The sequence below is a fragment of the Talpa europaea genome (assembly GCF_964194135.1).
Source record: "Talpa europaea genome assembly, chromosome: X".
NCBI classification, from domain to species: Eukaryota; Metazoa; Chordata; class Mammalia; order Eulipotyphla; family Talpidae; genus Talpa; species Talpa europaea.
Genome location: NC_140081.1, coordinates 18611708 through 18629602, shown reverse-complemented (window position 1 = coordinate 18629602; position 17895 = coordinate 18611708). Strand labels below are relative to the sequence as shown.

The 17895-nt window shown below is 36.2% G+C and overlaps 1 protein-coding gene across 1 annotated transcript in view; it reads left to right on the top strand.

Moving 5' to 3' along the window:
* Positions 1 to 17895, top strand: part of DMD (dystrophin) — a gene marked incomplete at both ends in the record, with an annotated part of 1915324 nt that overhangs the window by 1484274 nt on the left and 413155 nt on the right.

Sequence of the window (17895 nt, the reverse complement as noted above, 5' to 3'; positions counted from 1 at the left end):
TATAGTTTACAAAAAATGCCATCTTTTCTCTATAACCTGTGACTATCTGATAGTCCAACAGAATATGTAGAGATGGTAGGGAACTGCTAATTAACTACATTTCTGACATGGACTTAACTAATGATTCTTCAATTGTTGAGTGACTATATATCCCAACATATATTATGGAACATACAAATTTATAAGAAAAAATGATGGAAGCTAATTATTTCATAGCATGTGGGTCCACTTAGCACTGTTTGTGTGGAAAACTACCATAATTATAAAAGTGAGTACAGTCAAGTAAATTAAGTCAAGTTTAAAGGTGCTGTGCTTGAGATTTGAAATGCCTTACAATGAGTTTCACATTTATTTTCACACAAGGCAGACACATTTGATTTTCATTTCAGTGTTGCACTTTATACGGTACAGTATCAAAGAAAAACTCTGAACTATGCACTCACATCCTGATATGCCCTTGCTTTGAAAAAGGTGGCACCACCATGAATTGAGCCTTCAGAGTTAATAATATCTAAGAACAATCCCCAGCAATTGGACCAGCATAATTTAGCTCCCGCTGTGACGATTATTATTTTTATTTTATTTTGCAATTAAATTGCAGAGTTAAACTTGACATATTTCAAGCTGTGGCATTTTTTCAGCTATCTCAGTAATTCATTGATAACTGCAGATGTTGAGAAGCTGTGAAAACAGACAGTCCAGATATTACTTCAGTGGCACTGAGGCTATGTGAACAAAGATTTAACTAAATCTCTTAGAAGCTCTGTAAACTAGTTTTGTTATTTATCTACAAAATAAAACAGGCTAAAAGAGCAGAGCAGCTTTTTAAAATAGCTATATCATAAGCCAAATCCACATCATGCTCGTCAGAAAGTGACTGAAACGCCCTGTGTATACACGAGCAGTTCTTTAAAAGGAGGGTTAATGGAGGGGAAGGAAAATTTCTCAAGCCCTTGAGAATCTTACACCCTAATTGTGTAAATTAAGCAACTTTACATAGGTTTATTAGAAGATAGTTATCCTGCTGCTGAATATTTATTTGGGAACTGTATAGGAACCATGAAATACTCCACATCTTATTGAAGAAGGGAATTTTTATAGAGAAGGTAATATTTATAAAAGATTAAGAGAAATACAATTTTGTTAGTACGATCATAATTTTCCTTTAACTGCTGACTTCTGATCATAGTTTTCTCCTGGAAATGATTTGGAATTAGTTTTATGTGTGATGTCCCCAAGTATGATGTCAGTTTGGGCTCCAGTGGACTGCGTTCCAAGGGATGCCATTCTTCCTTGGCATGGCGCACCTCACTTTAGTAGTTAAGTAAGTTAAGTAAGCTGTAAGCCATCTAGACACCTTTCTGGCTCAGCCCCTGTGTAGCTGTGTACTCAGGAAAAAATAACCTAGCGTTGCAGAACATTAGATTTCTTACTGGTACACTTAGGATTTCTAAGTTGTTTTTTAGATCCACATGTCGATGTTTGATTCAAAGACAGTCTGTTTTGTTGGAGTTATCCTTAGTGGTGCATAGTGATGAAAGCACAACTCTGTGCCTGAGCTCTGCCAAGATCACAGTAGATCCTCCCTCAAGCTTCTCAACCTCTCTAGGCCTCGCTTCTAAAAGGAGAACAGGGCCGCCCTGGTGGCACAGGGTTTAAAGACACAGTGCTATGAAGCTATCACCAGCCACTGCAGCACGAGTTCGATCCCTGGCCAGGAAACTGACCTACATGGCATGGCAGAACTCTCCTGCTCCCCCTCCTCCCCTCAGCAGTGTATTTCAGTCAGTCCACCTGTTCTGCTCCCCGCTCTGTCACTGGTGAATACTCTCAACCCCCCTACCTCTAGCCTACACTCCAGTTCTTGTATGCATAAATAAATAAATCTTTTAAAAAAAAAAAACTAAAATAAAAGGAGGACAGGAACAAAATATAATATCTGTGAAGATTAAGTGAAATAATGCCACAAAGTGCTCAGCATAGTGGTCCTCATATTGTGAATACTTAGTATGTGTTAGTAGCTTTATTTTATTATCATGATCTTTTTAATAATAATGAGCCCTGCTTGTTAAGGGAGTTGGTTCTGTTTTCTTGTCTCATAGTCAAAATAGGTTTAAGGACCTTCTATGTTTTCTTTCTGATGGTGCATTATAAATGCTTATACTAGTGTTCCTAGTTTGTATATGGTTTTTATTGTTTACAAAGTACTCTTCCATGTACTCTCACTAAAATTCCAAAAACAAATGTTAAAAAGCCATAATTTAAAACATTACAATTCACGGAAGTACATCTTTTAGTATTTTTGACTTCAACTGACTTTAATCATCTCTTGTCTCATATTATCTTTTGATGAGGACAGTGCTAACCAGAGTACAACATTATATGTACATTTTCCTGTAGCCTGAAAAAGATCCAGAGGTACAACATTTGGGATCACCCAGATTCCCCCATGGAAGTTAGCATAAACAGAATATTAAAATATTAGCTTGACCCGTATAATATTGCCAATATTAAAATGTTTTAAACCTGCAAAATTAGCAGTTTTTTTTATGCTTCAACTGAATTATATGAAAAGAAAATTGTATAATTTAAAATTTCAAATTATTTCCAAATATTTGGCAATAGCAGTAATGAGGAAAATAAATATTGCTCATATATTGCACCTGGGAACTTGAAGGCCATAAAGAATTCTAACACAAATTTGGAACAGTACTTATTTGTAGACCTCCAGTGGCCAAATTTAATTTTTCACAAATCACAAGATTTGTGTGTAAGATCACCCATAATCCCCAAAGCTAAATTCCTGATTGGTTCCAGACTACTGGCAACAAACACATAGCTCCAAAGAGATTAGATATTTTTCTCCATGGAAAACTAGTAGCCTTATAGAAAAGATCTATGGATACTCTTATTATTGATACTCCTTGTCCATGTATACAGGATGAAATTCACATGATTAGAAGTCTTACATGCAAAGTTTGAATTGGATTATTTAGTGCTTAAGTCCTAAATATGGAAAAGAAAAAAGAATCATCAGACATTTAAGGAAATGAGATCAAAATATAAAAATAGAAGGAAAAAAGAACACAGGGAAATAGACAAATATAATGAATATCAGAGAGATCACAGAAAATATTGACTCTCTGAAACTGAAAGAAAATTTTATTAAAAATAAATATTCAAAGAACAAGGATATACTTCTGGAAAATGAAAAGAAAATAATGAAAGCATTAAATTGAAAATAGAAGACAAATTTCAAGCAGACTAAGATATGAACAATATAAATGAAAAGATGACAAAATTAAAGGATAAATCCAGGAAATCCAACATCTAACTAAAAGACTTCTGGAGCAAATATGTACACACACATACACACACACATTTCCCAGAAATAGACACAAGTTTTGAGATTGAATGTGCCCACAAAGTTCCTAGCACAATTAAACAGAATAGACCACATTAAGTTATATCATTTGACATTTCAGATTTCAGAACAGCCTTAAGGAAAGATTCTAAAACTTTTCTGAGAGAGAGAATGAAAAGAGATTGACAGAGACCATGTCACTAGTGAAATTGAGAATTGGAATGGCATCAGACCTCTTAACAGCAATACTTGAAGACAGAAGCTAAAGAGTTCATATCTTTACAGTTCTGAGGGGAAATATCATTCCACTTAGAATGAATAAAGATATACTCAAGCACTCGTTGTCAAAATTTACTTTCCAAGTATCCTTCCTCAAGAAGCTAATAGAAGACAAGAGCCATGAAAATTCAAGATTTATACTATGAAGAGGAAAACATGGAATCTTGGATACAAGACAAAGGAGAGGTGATGGAAAGGTCTAGGATTATATTTGTGCTGTAGGCTTAGAGAACAAACAATGTATTTCTGACAATATTGTGGATAAGTTATTCTGACAAATCTTATATAAATCAACAAGATATGCTGGATGAAATATAACATACTTCCATTTAAAACTGAGCTGAGCTCAATAAAAAGTAAGTAAAATACTCAGGAACTAATAAAAGAGGAACCCAAATCTCACCCTGGTGGTTTTGGTTCATAAACAAGAAGCTCAGGTTCTAATACCTGTCTGGATTAGAAGAAAAGGCCAGCCTTAGTGGAGTTTGAATTGAGATCCCCACAAGAAATCATCATCCTCAAATAGCTACACCCTTAGTGAAAGAGTGGCTGGAGAAAAATGCATCTATCATCAGGAAGAGATGACAAGGTGATTTATCCAACTCAGCCTGTATCTCCTAGAGAATTTGAGAATTTAGGGCTCCTTAGTACATATGTGTGGTATAAATTAGTATACTACATTTGTGGTCCTGTGAAATCTTAGACTCAGAAAGCCACATGAAGTATTCTTGAGGTGTCAGTACCTAAGAGTCAAACACTTTTTGAAGGCATGTACCTCATCTTAGGCCATGCAGAGTTTCCACAGCTAATACAGTATTAAACCGGTGCTCGCCATCTAAAATGATAAAACATGTGGGAACACCATGAACAAGAGTCAGCTAGGAGAAAACCAGATCCCACTCCAGTATCTTCCAATAAATGAATTACTAATATCAGAAATTAAATAAGGGAGCCTCCCCTGTGGCGTAGTGCATTGAGCGCAGCACTATGAAGCTGCCTGCAGCCTCTGCAGCTCAGGTTCGATACCCGGCCGGCCAGAGAGATTCCCACATGGTGCGGCAGACCTCTCCTGTCTTGCCCGCTGCTCCCCTCGCAGTGTATTTTGGTCATCTGCCTGTTCTTCTCCCTGCTCTATCTCTGGTGAATCCTCTCACTTTCCCGCACCTCTGGCCTATTCCCCAGCTCTTGTATAAAAATAAATAAATATTTAAAAAAAGAAGGATGCTTGAAATGAGTAGACTTCAAAGAAACAAAACCTTGAGATAACAATGAAGTATGCTAAAGAAAAAGAATAAATTTGAAAAAGAATCTAATTGGCCTTCACAAAGATAAACAGCTGGGACTACATCAAATTAAAGAGCTTCTGCACAGCAAAAGAGACAATAACAAAAACAAAGAGAAACCCCACCAACTGGGAGAACATTTTTACACACAACACTAATGATAAAGGACTGATCACAAAAATCTACAAAGAGCTGATGAGACTCAGCACAAACAAAGAAAATAATTCAGTCAAAAAATGGGCAAAGAGCTAAAAAAAAAATTCTCTGAAGAGGAAATGCAAATGGCCAACAGGCATATGAAAAAATGTTCAACGTCACTTGTAATCAGGGAAATGCAAATCAAAACTACCATGAGATACCATCTTACACCAGTGAGAATGGCACATATTAAGAAAACTAGCAACAACAAATGTTGGCGAGGGTGTGGAGAAAAAGGAACTCTCCTGCACTGTTGGTGGGAGTGCAAACTGGTCCAACCACTGTGGAGAGCTGTGTGGAGATTTCTGGACCTACTAAACATAGAGCTTCCATATGATCCAGCAGTTCCACTCCTAGGTATTTACCCAAAGGACACAGAAACATCAATTCCAAAGAACACCTGCACCCCTATGTTTATGGCAGCACTATTTACAATAGCTAAGCTTTGGAAACAGCCCAAATGCCCAAAAATAGATGACTGGATCAAGAAGATGTGGTACATATACACCATGGAATATTACTCAGTATTCAAAAAAGATAAACACATGCAATTTGCAGCAACATGGATGGTGCTGGAAGGGATCGTGCTCAGCAAAATAAGCCAGAAAGAAAAAGAAAAATACCGGATGGTCTCACTCATAGCAGGAATCTAGAAAACTTAAATAAGGGACCAGGAAAATGAATAACTATAAGAAAGTGAAAATCAAAATCAACAAAAAACTGTGAACCAGAGACACTTTTTGGTGGGTGGGAGGGGAGGGATTGGGGTCAAAATGGGGGGGGGTTGCAATTGTATGGGGAATATAAAAATAAAATTTATATTAAAAAAAGAATCTAATTGGCCTTCATATAGTAAATGTCTAATTAATGTAATAAAAATACTCAGTGGATAGGTTAAACAGAAACTTAGGACAAAACTGAAAAAAGGAATTCATGAACTTGAACACAATCTGAAGAAATTATCCAAAACACAGCACAGAGACGAGATAAAAAAATATTTATAAAATTTAAAATATGTGAAAGATCCAGTAAGCATAGCCTATCTATTTAGAGCTTTGAAAGATAGGCTGGAAAGGTAACCATTTTCCAAGAGTTGAGGGTGAAAATTTTCCAGAAATGCTGAAAGATGATATCTCTAGATTTTGGAGACTAAGAAATCCCAGTTAGGATAAATGAAAAGAAAATTCCATCTGGACACATTACAATGAAATTGGCAATCACTAAAGGCAATGAAAAAATCTAAAATATACCCATGGAAAGAAAAGGAGATTACCTTCCAAAAGAAAATAAAAGAAAACAAAAAATTGTATGTGTGTGTGTATATGTGTGTATCTGAACAGGGGCAAATAAGTAGAAAGAATGTAGACTCAAGCTTCCACATAGAATATTACACCCCAATAAATAATGATTTGGGTGAAATAAATAATAAATAATGAAAAATAGTTAAATAAAACTATTTTTAGAAAGTAGGTAAAATTATAGCATAAGCATCAAGGTCTTTCAAAAGCAGTTTTTGACAAAGTTTGGGAAAATGGAGGAGAGAAAAAAAAAAACAAATCTAATAATTGCTGTGTTTGCACGTGGAAAACCATCTGAGTGAGTGACTTCAAAATTCTGTTCAAGTGATTGGGAAGTCATAAGTATAGAGAAATTTAAAATTACACTAAACAGAACAAAAAGTATTCCACGAAGAACAAAATATAATACAAAAAAGAGAAATATAATCATATAAAATACTTGACTCAAGAGTATAAAATAAACAATAAAATAAATAAAGTAAACCCTAAATAAAGTAAACCCTAAATAATATTGATTTTAAGGCCTTCCCTGGTGGCACAGCGGTTGAACACTGGGCTGTGAAGCTGCCCGCAGCCTCTGCAGCACTGGTTTGATCCCCGGCCACCGGCGAGGGTCCCACAAGGCATGACAGACCTCTCCTGTCTCGCCCGCTGCTCCCCTCAGCAGTGTATTTCATCAGTCTGCCTGTTCTGTTACCCACTCTGGCTCTGGTGAATTCTCTCACCCTCCCGCGCTTCTGACTGTACCCAGTGCTTGTATAAATAAATAAATCTTAAAAAATAATAATATTGATTTTAACTTTTTATTTTGCAACAGAGTTTTACAGGAAGCAAGAATAATAGAGAGAGGTCCTGAGGACCCTTCATTCAGTTTCCTCTAATGGTTGTATTTTACGTAACTTATAACAGACTATCAAAACTGGGAAATTGGCTTTGGCACTATGTGTGTTTGTGTTTGTGATTTTATGTCACTTTCTTACATGTGTAAATGTATGTAACCACCACCACAATCAAGTTATAGGCCTGTTTTATCACAACAAAGATTTCCCTCCTGCTCTCACCATCTTCCTGGCAATCTCTATTTTCTTTTCTTTTTTTTTTAAGATTTTTTTTTTAAAAGATTTATTTATTTATTTATACATGCACTGGGTACAGTCAGAAGCGCGGGAGGGTGAGAGAATTCACCAGAGCCAGAGCAGGGAGCAGAGCAGGCAGAAGGACCGAAGTACACTGCTGAGGGGAGCAGCGGGCGGCAGGAGAGGTCTGCGCGCCATGCGGGACCCTCCTCCGGTGGCCGGGGAGCAGCCGGGGATCGAACCGGCGCCGCCGAGGCCGCAGGCAGCTTCGCAACCCAGCGCTCAACGGCTGCGCCACCGGGGAGGCCCTTTAAGATTTATTTTTATTTATGCATACAAGAACTGGGATGTAGCTTCAAGGTGCAGGGGTGTGAGAGGATTCACCAGAGACAGAGTTGGGAACAGAACAGGCAGCTCTACTGAAATACACTGCTGAGAGGAGCAGCAGGCAAGACATGAGAGGTCTGCTGAGCCATGTGAGTTAGCTCCCTGGCTGGAGATCCAACTCATGCTGCAGTGGCTGCCTACAGCTTGGTAGTGCTGAGACTTTAACTCCTGCACCACCAGGAAGGCTCACAATCTCTATTTTCCATTTCTATAATTTTGTCATTTTCAGAACATTATATAAATGCAATCATAGATTTTTGACCTTAGGAATTACTTTTTTCATCATTTATATTGACCTTGAGATTCATGCAAGTTGTTGTGTTTATTAGTAATTCATCCCTTTTATTGCTGACTAGAATTTTTTGGTATGGATTACTACAATTGTGGATATGTTCACCTACTGAGGGGCATTGTGGTTGTTTCTACTTTTGGACTATTATAAATTATGCTACTAGGAAAATGTGTATACAGGTTTTGTGTGCATGTAAATTTTTCATTTCTCTAGGATAAGTGCCCAGGAGTAAAATTGCTGGACCATATGGTAAATGTGTGTTTAGTTTTTAAAGAAACTGCCAAACTCTTTTCCAGATGACTGTATATTTTTACATTTTATATTCCCACCAGCAGTGTATCTCTGATTTAGTTTCTCTGCATCCTCATCAACATTTGGTTTTGTCACTACATTTTTCACTTTAGCTATTCTAATAGATAGGTAGTTATAGCTCATGATGGTCTTAATTTGCATTACCCTGGTGACTAGTGATGTAGATTTTTTTTTTTTGGCTTAAAACAACAGAAACCTATTCTCTCAGCGTTCTGGAAACCAGAAGTCCAAAGTCAGCATTACTGGGCCAAAATCAGCGTGTTGGCAACATTATTGAGTATTTCCTATTTGCTTATTTACCATCCATATATCATCTTTGGGGAAATGCTTCTTCATATTGCTTGCCTATGTTCTATCTAAAGATTTAAACTGTTGAGATTTAAATTGAGATTTAAACTCATGTACAAAAACATATGTACATGAGAGGAAATAGGAATATTGTCATGTAAAAGAGGGTTAGATCCTCACTTTCCATAATGGGAAATCAATTGATAAATTGATAAGCATAATATTTAGGCATGTGCAGGTAAAAAGCAGAAAAAAATAGCTGAAAGAGTCTTGCATAAAGCAAAAGTTGGGTAGAAAGAGAGGTATGCTGTTTTTCATTGTGTTATACAATACTTGGATAACTTTTTAAAATAAATTCAAAAACATGTGGCTTATAATTAAACCAGATTCTAGACTCCAACGTCAATTAGCATAAGAAGGTAGAATTTATGTGCTGATTTCCTATTAGGTGCATTGAAGAACCTGTAAGATTTATAGATCTCATTGCTTAGGCATTTTAATAACTAATGGTTATTTTATCTTCATTGTTAATATCTGACACCATTACTTAAAAGCATCCATCTCTTAGGAATCCTTTTTGCTTAGTAGCATTCCTAAGATTAGCATGTCTTTTCTCATGATTTCATACTTCAAACATTCTGTGCCAGGATGGAGGTGTTGAGACTAGAACAAAGAGGAGTTTCTGAGCTAGGAGACAAGCACTGGACAGCATTGCCTTTATGAAACCATCCCCAAATAGCAGGGCCTCATGAAATTTCCTCATCTTCTAGTGTTTACATAAAATCAGAAAGCAAGAGTAGGGGTTAGGATACTTTGAGCTGTTAAAATCACTGTTTTATCATTTCTGATGAGAGAAGAATTTGTTTATATGAACCAAGGAATATTCAGAGCAGATAATCATCTAATAATACTTTAAAAAAAAGGCCATCTTATGCCTCACTCACTTCACCTAGGACCTTTAAATTGGAATCATATTCCCACCTGCTGAAGACTAATTTTTAAGCTATTTGAAACTCACCCATGTGCATCTTGTCTTTGTGGAGACAGTGCAAGAAAAAAAAAAGTAGAAAGCAATCTGGAGTGGGGAACTTGCAACTCCCCTGGAAGTTCCACTGATAGTTAATGATGCAAGAAGTAAGTGCCAAGAACAGTTATAATCTCCATGCCCGCCATTGTGAAACACCATGAAGCTTCAATAGACATTAGCAGGAGAAGCCTGAGGGGTCATAAGATAAGGATGTTGTACAATCAACCTCTATTTTTATCTAAGAACACCCTATATATTTCTCAGTCTTCAATTATTTGTCTCACTCTCTTTCCTCTTTCTGTATTTCTACGTCAGGCTTATATGCCATCCTCTTATTTTTTTTTAATATTTATTCATTTATTTATACAAGAACCGGGGTACAGGCCAGATGCGCGGGAGGGTGAGAGGATTCACCAGAGACAGAGCAGGGACTAGAGCAGGCAGACTGACGAAATACACTGCTGAGGGGAGCAGCGGGCATGAAAGGAGAGGTCTGCAGCGCCATGTGGGACCCTTGCCAGCCTGCCGGCCTGGATTGAACCGGCGCTGCAGAGGCTGCAGACAGCTTCACAGCGCAGTGCTCAACTGCCTGCGCCACCACAGGATGCCCTGCCATCCTCTCTTTTAAATAGATATATCCCTCTCCATGTATGAGCATATTTGTGAATTGCTGCTTGCTCTTCTCTATTTTTTCCAGCTTTGCTTTTCTTGATACTTCTCTTTGAACTATGATTTATGATTATGTCTTTACTCCACTTTTTTCCTTTTCCTTCTTTTTCTCTACTTCTCTCCCATGATGTATCCTAATATAGAAAATGAGTAAATATATTTGTGTTTTATTGAAAGAAGATAAATATAGCATTTTGTATTATTCACTGATGAAAATTATACTTATTCAGTTTTTGTGCATATAGCTCTCCCTTGATATATGAATCTGTGAATTTAAGCATGTGTGAAAATCAGTGACTGTTAATAAAACAGAAATCCCCACCTCTCTTGTCAAAACAAGGAACAGGACTTTTCGACCTGCCCTTTTTGGGAAAAAAAAAATGTTTTGTAGAAGCCTGAGATGCTAAGACACTGAATATCAATAATTGCTTTCAATTAAGTGATAGAAGATTCTTCTGAAGATTTTGTCATGTGGAAACATTTTCTACAATGAACCAAAGAAAATAACACCCATATGAAGTTACCACGTGGTGACATAAGAAATGGATTCATTGGCTGTCCTTTAAGCAGGTTGCCATAAATATTGTATCTTGAATTGTATATCTATCGGGAGCTTTAGAAAGGAAAGCAATATAGACATTGTTAAGTTGTAGAGTATTTTCTGGCAAGAACTACATGCACTAAAATTACTCTATTTTTTTTTAAAGATTTATTTACTTATTTATACAAGCACTGGGTACAGTCAGAAGCGGGGGAGGGTGAGAAAATTCACCAGAGCCAGAGCGGGGAGTAGAGCAGGCAGAAGGACCCAAGTACACTGCTGAGGGGAGCAGTGGGCGGCAGGAGAGGTCTGTGTGCCATGTGGGACCCTCCTCCGGTGGCCGGGGAGCAGCCGGGGATCAAACCCAGTGCTCAACCGCTGCGCCACCAGGGAGGCTCCACTCTATATTGTTGAAAGAGCAGATCCAAATACGTTTACTAGGCACAGTAAAGCTAAAAAGTACTTTTGTTAAAAATAAAAAGATGAATAAATCTATATGACCTTGGATTTTCAATAGGTTCTCAGCTATGATACCAAAAGCAAGAATAACAACAAAAAGTTTAAATTTGATTTTATCAAATTAATTTTTTTATATTATCGGAAATGTCAAGAATGTGAAAAGATAACCTACAGAATGGGTAAAAATATTCATAAATATTATACATTTGAGGGCCTCCCCTGGTGCGTAGGCGGTTGAGCGTAGCGCTTTGAAGCTGTTCGCAGCCTCTGCAGCGCAGGTTTGATCCCAGCCGGCCAGCAAGAATCCCACGTGGTATGGCAGACCTCTCCTGTCTCGCCCGCTGCTCCCTTCAGCAGTGTATTTCAGTCTGCCTGTTCTGTTCCCCACTCTGTCTCTGGTGAATCCTCTCGCCCTCCCACACATCTGGCCTGTACCCCAGTTCTTGTATGCATGAATAAATAAATCTTAAAAAAATAGTTATTAAAAAATCATACATTTGATAAGTATCTAGTATCCAGAATATATAAAGAATTCTTACAACTGCAACATAAAACAACAAACAACTCCATCAAGAAATTGCAAAGAATTTGAATAGATGTATCTCCAAAGAAGATGTACTATTGGCCAACATGCACATGGAGAACAACTCAACACCATTTAGTCATTAATGAAATGCAAATCAAAACCACAATGAGGTACCACTTCATGCCCACCAAGATAACTGATTTTTTTTTTCAAAAAAAGCAAAGTAACAAGTGTTGTAACATTACTGCTGAGAATGTGAAGTGGTTGGTTCTGCAAACTTTCCGTGACTGCAGCACAATTGTCCTCCAAGGAAATTTCTTTTGATTAAATGGTATTGCCTTATGCCACTATATAAAGTATTTAGTGTTTATGTAGATCCTTTTGGAAAGAACATTTTTCAGTAAGTTCTAGGATTAAGCCCCAGTGACTTAAGGTTTTCCAGGATTCTAGTTCAAGAATTATCTCTCAAACTCAGTAATTTTCAACCAGCAATGGTATTGTCCCCAGAGGACATTTCACAATGCCATTTTTTGCTTGTCACCTTGGGAGTGAAAGTGCTACAAGCATCTGGTAGAACCCAGGTTTCAGCATTCTACGGTGTACAGTATAGCTCTCCATAACAAAGAATCATTTGCTCCAGTATGTCCATGGTATCAAGGTTGACAGACCCTGCTCTAAACCAGTGCTGCCCAATAGAATTTTCTGTGATGATGAAAATACTGGATAGCTGTGCTATCTCATACTGTAGCTACTAGTCACATATGGCGATTGAGTCTGTGAAATGCGGCTGCTGTGACTGTGTATGTGTCAGTCTGTGTGCAATATATGAGGAAATATGACTCTCTCTTTACAGTCTTTGAAGTCAGAGCTCATGGTCTAATAGGGAGACAGATTCTTAAAAATAACTTACTGTAAAAGAATGTGGTAAGTGTTATAACAGAAGATGAATAATGTGCTAAATTTGAGGTATCAGAACTCAGACGGACAATTAACAGTTCTCGAACATGAATTCCCACTCTTAGCTTAGAACATTGTAATGTATAAATCTGTATTCTATACAAAACAAAATTTTAATCTTTTGTCATATAACTCACTGCTTCATCTTATTTTACCCTTTTGTCAGATATTACACATAAAAGACTGGAATCTGATGGGGAGTTCTGCTTTATTTAACAATCCTATTGAATTTCTCAAAATAGTTTACCAAGGAAGTCTATTAAAGTATTGATTTTTTCATGAAGGATAATACAAATGCCATGACGGACTCTTTAACATTTTAATCGAGCTTAAAATTAGCCTTGCATTTGAAAGAATTTTGCCCAGAAAAAATTGTTAGAGAACTTAAGAAAAAAATTTAATATCAAAAATTGATAGACCACCTAGTCTGTAAGAACATTAAAATTGGAATCTAAAATGTGATTAGCCATATTCACATTCATCTTTGAAGCTTAAGTAACTCAATATTCCCAGTAGGATACCCAGTGATTCAAAGTGACACATATACTGTCAGCTCATTTCCCTTCTCGGTATGCTGGTACAATTTGTATCCACAGAAATATGTGGAAAAACTAATTAATCTTGAATGACAGAACCTACCAAAAGGAATGTTTGTCACCTAAACAAATACCTTAATGATAACATAAGATACAGAAGTATATGCACTTATACTGGCTTGCAAAAGACAAAAGTCAGTTTATGAATTTACAAAGGACGTATATGAGATTGACACAGCAGCCAGCAGATAATAATCTGTTTTTTTCTATACAATGAAAAATCATATTTAGGGGCCAAAGCTTCTTTATAGAAGAATTCCAGAAAATCTCCCTTATAGAAGAATTCTAATAGATAGATTTTAATTCTCCCTCCCACCTTGAGTTCAGGCTGGACTTGGTGACTTGCTTCCAAAGAACAGAGTATATATAGGAAGAGAGAAGCAGCAACTTGACAACAGAAAAGAGTGCAGACAGGCATCACCTTAACTAAGTGATCGAGTTTAACACCACCGATAACAGTCATGTTGATATCATGTCCCCCGATACATGATGTGAAAGGCAATTTCTGTATCCCGGTCTAATCATGAGAAAACTTCATGCCACATACTAGGCTAGTCCTCCTGATAAGTGTCAGAATCATGAATAACAGGATAAACCTGAGAATCTGTCAGACTGGAGGAGACCAAAAAGACACGGTCACTAAATGCAAAATATGAGACCCTGAATTGGATCCTAAGACAGAAGAAGGACATTAATAGAAAAACTGGTCAAATCATAATAAAGTCTACAGTTTTGTACCAGTGTTTATTTAAATATTGAGATAAATTTACCATGGGTATATAAGATATTATCATTACAAGTTGTGTCTCAGGCACTTGGAAAAGTGTCAGAGACACAAGTATAACTTTAAGCAGAGTAGTAAATGAATGGATAGTATTTATGTTTGTGTTTTATTATCTTAAAAGATCACATCATGTCTCCTGTAGAAAGAAAAAGTGAATGTGTCAAACATTTTATTAAACTGTGAACCAAGGAGAGAATCAGTAAGATGTTACAATTGGTTCAAAGGAGGTTCTGAAGAACTGACTCATATATACAATTGGGAATGCTGATGTGGATTTGATAGCAGATGCAATACTGGTAACTATCTTATCCACAGGGAAAAATCAATTTCATTCCATGAGACAAACACGTTTTCATTTTGATGAACAAGAATCATTTGCATTACAGTTAACCCTCCAGGAGTTGACTTCTCATGCAGCATAGTGGCAAAATAATCCATCCAAAGACTAAGTTTCCACCAATTTCAACCAAAAAGTAAAGATACCTGTATAGGAAGACTAAGCATAATAAATGTTGATTTTCCCCAGTTTGTTCCGTACACTTATTATAGTTTCTATCAGAAAACTTGACAAGGTTTATGTAGACATGGACAAGCATATTCTAAAAATGTGTATGAAAAGTCAGAGGCCCTAGATTCACTGAAGGTTTTGAAAATAGAGTAAAGTGGGAGGGACAACTTTGCTTTTTATTAAGGCTTGCAATATAACCACAGCAATCAAGATAATATGTTCTTGATGGGGAGGACACATAGATCAATGGAACAGAATAGAAAACCAAGAGACAGACCCAAACAAATAATGCATACTTGATTTTTTGTCAGACTTGCAAAAGCAATTCCATGATTTAAGATTAGCTATCCCAGCAAGAAATAAACTAGATCATGGACTTAAATGTAAAAAAAAAAAAATTAGAAAAAAAATATAGAAAGTCTTCAGCAACTAGGGCTAGAATTGATACCAAAAGAATGATTAATAAAAGGGAAAATTGATCACTTGGATCTCAACAAAATCTAAAACTTTCTGACCAAAGAAAGACCCTATAAAGAGGATGAATAGACCAGATACAGAACAAATATATCCAACAAAATATAATAACCTAGGACATTATGCTTAGTCAAATAAGCCAGTCATAAAAAGATAAGTGCTGCATGACTTCAGTTATAAGAGATATATAATATAGTTAATTTTATAGAATCAGGATTGGGATAGTGATTGCCAGGGACAAGGGATAGGCAGAAATAAGAGTAAATTTTCAGTTAAGCAAGAGTAATAAGCTCTAGAGATCTGCTGCATAACATTGTACCTATAGTCACGAATAATGTATTTTATTTATACAATAATGTATTCTTATATAAAAATTATGGAGAGTAGATCTCATGTTAAATATTCTTAAGACAATACAAATTTTTTAAATAGTATCTACAATGTAAGAATTATTAGTCTTTTAGTATCTATTTATAATAATTCTCAAACTCAATAGTAAGACAACTTTCCAGTTAGAAAATGAACAAAAGATACAAAGAGACATTTCACTGAAGAGGATAAACAGATGGCAAATAAGCCCATTAAAAGATTATCAACAACATTAATTGTCACAGAAATGCAAATTAAAATCATAATGAGATATACCTACACACCTATCAGAATGGTTAAAACAAAACAAAACAAAAAAATGACAATGCCAAATGTTGTCAAAGATGCAGAAAAAATGGATAATTCACACTTTGCTGGCAGAAATGTAAGAGGGTGCAGCCACTCAAGAAAACAGTTTGCCAGGTTCATATAATACTGAGCGTGCAACTACCATACAACCCAGTTATTATACTATTAGGCATCTATCCCAAAAACAAAATTGTTCGTACTAGCTTTATTCATAATATCCCAAAACTAGAAACAACCCTAATGGTTTCCAACAATGCATTATGGGTTATACAAACTGCAGTAAGTACAACCATACCATACAGTACTACTCAGAATTAAAAAGAAATGGAAAATGAATATCTGCAACCACTTGGGTAAATATCCAGAGACTTATGCTAAGTAAAAAACAAACAAACAAAAAAAAAACAATAAAAACCCCTGACCTTAAAAGGTTGCATACTGCATGGTATCATTTATAGACTGTTCTTGAGATGACAGAATTATAGACTGGAGAATAGATTCATGGTTGCCAGGAGTCAGGGACAACAGTCTTTGGAGAAGAGAGAGGTGGGTGGGGCTATAAAAGGCTATAACAAACACACACACACACACACACACAATCCTGTGGTCATGGAACTATTACCTACTTTGATTGCATCAATGTCTTTATCCTGGTTTTGCAAGATGTTCACAATTGGAAAAACTGAGTCAGAATTGCACTGGCTTTTTCTTTATTATTTCTCACAACTGCATGTAAATTATTATAACTATGTAATCGTTATCTCAAAAATATAATTTTAAAAAAGAGGAAATAATCCTGGAATTTTAGAACTACAACTGTCATTTTATCTCACTTGTCATTTTACTGGTAAGAACACAGAGTCACAAGAAGTTGAAGTGATTTGTTTTTGTTGTGGAGGAGAAAATCCCCCTACCTTCCATCCATTCTGGCTGGACTAATGTTAATGACAAAGGACAGAGAAACAGGAGAAAAAAAACAAATTTAAAATTTTGTGGGCATGGAGATCCATGAATATGGAGCCTGTAAAATCAGCAAAGCATGTGGCTTATATAATTTTTAGACAAGAAACTATAAATTGCGAGGGATGAATAGTACAAAGAAACTTTAGGTTTGGACACTAATCTAGTGAGGAGCTAAGCAGAGTTTTTTTTTTACATAGGATAATAAACAGGCTCTGTGTTCCTTGTCCACAGCATAAGGATGTCTTCCACCTCTGCTGTAGGGGGGATGCCTCTCTCTTGGGAGATTTTTTTCAGTACATACCACTTTGGCATTTCTTGGGGCAGCCTACCCTGAAGCCCAAAGTGTTCAAGCTTCACTGCAGGTTTTTTCTTCTCATCTTTACTCAGTTTTCAGTTTCTATAGTAAGGAAACCGTGTCTTATATTCCTTTAACTCCCATATCATGTCAAGTAATGCTGAGCAAACATGAGCACTGAATAAATAGGAAAAAGATTTTCTTGCATATGTAAACACTGTATTAACATGTTCCACTCTGATATAAGTTTGCACAAAGAAAGTATAAGAAATATTTGCTCAAGTTACTTGATTTAAAGTCATTTTTTAAAGGTAATAACTTGTGGGTTTTTACTTTTTTTATTCTACGTATTTTTGAGTAAGTAGTCATGTTCATGGATCAGAAATCAAATCTCAACAACAAAAAAAAGGTTTACAGAGAAAATTCTTTTCACTTTCTCTTTGTACTGTGCACTCAATTCCCCTGTCCATAGGTAATCAGTGCTATCAGCTTCTTGTCTATCTTTTAGAAGCTATTTACGACTCTTACAGCAAATAAGCATGTTTATATGGGTGTGTTTTTCTTCTGTATATGCATTTTTACATGAATGGTTCCATATTCAACATAATTATTCTGAATCATGTTTTGCTCCTTCAACCATT